The following is a 4,266-nucleotide window of genomic DNA, read 5'->3' as shown; positions in this document are numbered from 1 at the left end:
TTATGTTAAGTGAAGGAGGCCAGACACAAAAGGCCGCACGGTTACATGATTCCGCTTCTGTGAAATATTCAGAAGAGGCGGGTTCACAGAGACAAAGGTTAATGGTCTCTGGGGTCTGGGTCTAACTAGCCTGGGGTTTCTTTCTGCGGTGATGAAAATGTTCTGAAATTAATTAGCGGCGAGGGCGCATGATTTGGTGACTGGACTAGAAACCGCTGAATTGCACATCTTAAAGGGGTGGATTTCGTGGTGTGCGAATGACCTCTCAATTTCTTAAAAGTTAGCATGCATCTTTTCTTCATCTGAACCCGAGAGCACTTACAAGCCACCCCTGCAGTGGTCATCTTACCAGATGCCCACACCAAACACCAGCCCCGTGATCTAAAGGAGGGGTCAAGGGGTCCTGTCCTTCCTTCACTGCTTAGTGGGAGGTTTCAGTGAGTACTCTCAGAAAGTACTTAGCGCGTACTGAGCTGGTCTTGGGGGCCGACAGTCTGCATTTGTCACCAGCTCCCAGGTGGATAATGTTGATCGACGTCCCTGTTTCTGAGCAGTAAGACTGATAAGAAAGACTCTACTTATCAGCGAGGGCTTCCTGGAGGAGGCGGTCAGACCAGGTTTTGAAGGCAGAAGGGACATAGATGGTTTAACAGGGCAGACGATGATATTCCAGAAGGAATAAAATGGTTGAAAGGTGGAAACACGCAAGGCAGATGCACACAGTAACAATTAGACTGACTCAGCAATGCTAGAAAGGCGAGGACACGTGGCAGAAAAACAAATAAAAAATTGATCGAGGAACTTCAGTGGCCCTCTTAGGACGTCTGGATGTGTCACACTCCACCAGCAATTCTGAGGCTATGTTTGCTGGGGCACCAATGGCATGTGAGCTATTCACAGGTAATCTGTCTGGCTGTGCAGTCAGATTAAGAGAGGGAATTCTGGAGTCCTACATTTATTTTTTTAACTTAATTTTGAAGATGCTTCTTTCTCTTCTCAAGGCAGAGTGCATGTTTCCCGCTCTCTTTTAAAAAGGGGTTCACGACACTAGGTATGCGTCTTTTCAAAGGGGCCAAATGCCGTGCCTTTTCTCTCTCTCTCTTTGAAATGGTGATTTCCAATCCTGACTGTACTTTCGAATGATCTAAGGAGCTTCTTAGAAAACATCACTGCCCAAGCTTCGTCTTTAGACATTCGGATTTCGTAGGCCTGAGGTGGGGCTTGGGAAGCAGAAGTTTTCACAAGCTGCCCACGTGATTCGCAGGTGCGGCCGCTGCTCATCCAGCAGCATCTCAGCTGACTCTGCCTCCGCTGGGGACACAGAGCGGTGTCCGCCCCGAGCTTCCACGGATTCCCCAGTCACAAGAGGCGTCCAAGAGTCAAAGGGTGACGTGGTCTCATCGACTCTTCATAAAGTGCTTGCTACGCCTGACCGACTTCCGTGAGGTGTGTTAGGGTGTGTTATATATTATACAGTGTGGTCAACAGTTGTCTCTGGGAGACAAAATGAGGCCAACTTCTCCATCTCTCCACTTGCACCTAAAACCAGTCTTGTCTTTTTTTTCTTTCTTTTTTCCCATGTGCCTGACGACCAGCTAGCTATCAAGTGCTTCAGAGATGGGAAAAAAAAAAGAAAAAAAAATATACTTTCTCTGATGTTCACGATTGGACCACATGTAGATTTCTGGTCAACACATGTGAACCAGTAATAATAACGATTCTAATTCAACTTGTTGATAAGTTAAAAATTCAGTCAGTCCAGCTGGTTATTCTGTCGGGGCAAATAGTTGGAGAAAATTTTTCACTTGTATTAAAGTAACTGAAGATTTTTGGACTTGGGTTTCGATAACTTGCTTATCTTTTTTTCTATCCGATTTAGGTTTGGTCTCTTCACAGTCTTTGGGGGTTATTGGAGAACATTTAGGCTGTGGAGTTTGAGGATTAATTTCAATAGTTGCTTGAACCCACTAGCAGAAAAAATCAAAAGTAGGAAGATACTAAAGAGAAAAAAATCAATTGAGGAGTGTTATATGGTGTCCCCCTCCTAACTCCCACAAACAGAGGAAACTCTTACAGAATAAGAAGAGTTAGGACAGTTCTCGCTGACTGAGTGACTGCTACGTGTCGGATGCGTCTTTTATGTCATCTTTCTTACTAATACATTATCTCTGAAGCAAGTACTGGAATCCATGTCATCGTCTGGGAAATCAAGTGTCAGACAATGTCAGTTTCTTGATCAAGGTCTCACAAGTGATGATCGGGGGAGTTGAGATTCATATCTATGTGCGTCTCCCTCTGAGGTTCTGACTTGTGCCCGTCCACCTATCCCAAAGGGTACACTAATTCATCTTAAAGAGAAAAAAAAAATGTCCACAGATAACTAGAAGATAACCAACTCATGGGCTATAAAAAGCATTGTTTTATCCAAGAATAATGCCTAGCGAAGTTAATGATTGTTGCTTTTCGATAGGATTACAAGAATCACGCACAGGGAGGTAGTGGCTGTAATAAATCTTTATATGAAAATGAGCTCCCTGTCATGCGTCATGTAATGCAATTCTTTCAATTGATCGAAATTGGCTTTTCAGCTTCTCCAGGAAGCTCTTCTTATTGACAGAATGAAAATCCAATTGCCTTAAGTGTCTTGCAGGACGCCAACTCCAGACTGTGCTTGCTGTTCCCAGGCAGGTCTCTCGTTCGCTTTCGGCCCTGGGGTTTGGGGAGAGAATTCCTCATCCGGGAGGGGAACCCCACATCGTCTCCGCTCCACTCCAGCCTGTGCCTGCGTCACACGCTCCTTCCTGAAGGCCGAAACCTCCATCTTCCCTTCCTCTCTGGACACTCCGCTCACACTGGCTTCGAGTTTCTTTTTCTCAATAAAGCCTTGCCCAAAAAGAATGCACCCCAAATATTCCATGTCGTTTCTTTGCCAAATTATTGAGGCGTGTATTGCTGGAATCACTCAGCCTGGCCTGTAGTCATTCGTTATCTTGTATTATTGTCCTCAGTGTCATAAATATTGGCTCTACAGTAAGACTTACAGGGTCTTAAGGGTGAACAGCCTTCAGGACCACGCTGAGCTTGAGGAAAGGTGTTAATTCAGTCCTATGACACCAGATATTGACTTGACTCGAATTCCTGCCTATTCAGACATAGATGAGGACCCGAGAGAGGCTGAAAATCTGAGGAAATCTACGCCTCTGTTACTAGCTAATCTGTGGTGGAGGGTTGGAGCCGGAGCACCCAGGGTCATCTTTTAGTTCTTTCTAGAACCTCATTAGCATCCCAAGTAGGCACAGGGTTTCAAGCCAGACCGTGCTCGTTTCCGGCCATTTCCAGAAGCTCTGGTTCACCTGTGGTACTCTCCATCTCTGTCAGGACCACAGTTCAGAATCCAGCAGCCTCTCAGCCTCATAAGCATCCAGGGGGAGAGCGGACCGAAGATTGCCAGCGCTCTCATCGTAAAAGGAGATGCCCTCTGAAGGAAAGAGAGCTGCACAATTTCTATCATGCTGTGGTGAGCGAAGAAATATAAGCACAGCTGGGCCACGGCCAGGAACAGGTGTATTATCCATCCTTAACTCAGTGAGATACAGTGCGGCTGAGGCATGCTTAGCGGGGCGTTGTCGCTTCGCAGGACTTCGCAGGACCTCTCTCCTCTCTCCTCATCGCTGGAATCAGGACAACTTTCTGCAAAGCGCAGGCCATCTTGAATTCTGGGGAGCAGCTAGCAGGCTATTTCTTAGAGGACTGTGCGAATCACATGTCATTTTGGGGATTAGCATTGCACTGTCTTAGAAGATTATGAATGGGAAATGCACTGTGGTGTAGTAGACATACTTGGCTTTGGTTTCAGCTTCTGTCACAAAATGGTTGTGTGGCCTTTGTCAGTTCGCCCTCCCTGTCTGAGAAGGAATCCTGCTCATTTCCACATGAACAGGGACATAGAAGTCAGTGAGGAAAACTTAAAGCCCTTCCGAACCACGGCTGTTTCCACTGGGTTCATTATTTGGGATGTGCCGGATGCATAATAGCTGCTCAACAAAAAGTTGCTGTTTGATTTGCTGATTGATTTTCTGGCTTTTAAACCCACTGGAATCCCGTAAACAGTAGGTGCTTCTCTCCTCGGAAGTAAGTCTGAAAAGGACCTGCCAAGTTTCAGAGCATCCTGTGGCCCACACCAAATCACAGAATGAGCATGGTTTTAGAGAGAACAGAACTTGGGCGCCCTGGGTTGGGTGCATAGGAAGTCCCACAGAGGGAGGC

The 4,266-nt window shown here is 46.2% G+C and overlaps 1 protein-coding gene and 1 long non-coding RNA gene across 2 annotated transcripts in view; both read left to right on the top strand.

Annotated features, from left to right (window-relative positions):
• LOC105301687 overlaps nt 1-4,266 on the top strand; it is a 15,579-nt gene that overhangs the window by 4,510 nt on the left and 6,803 nt on the right. The gene's annotated exons all lie outside the window — the stretch shown is intronic.
• LOC105301686 lies at nt 19-2,898 on the top strand. Its single transcript, XR_896755.2, has 2 exons — nt 19-1,446; nt 1,880-2,898. It is a non-coding gene; the product is annotated as an uncharacterized LOC105301686 (long non-coding RNA).

Source organism: Pteropus vampyrus, unplaced genomic scaffold (genome assembly GCF_000151845.1).
Source record: "Pteropus vampyrus isolate Shadow unplaced genomic scaffold, Pvam_2.0 Scaffold248, whole genome shotgun sequence".
Lineage (NCBI taxonomy): Eukaryota > Metazoa > Chordata > Mammalia > Chiroptera > Pteropodidae > Pteropus > Pteropus vampyrus.
Note: the sequence above shows the minus strand (reverse complement) of the source record. Positions and strands in the feature narration are given on the sequence as shown.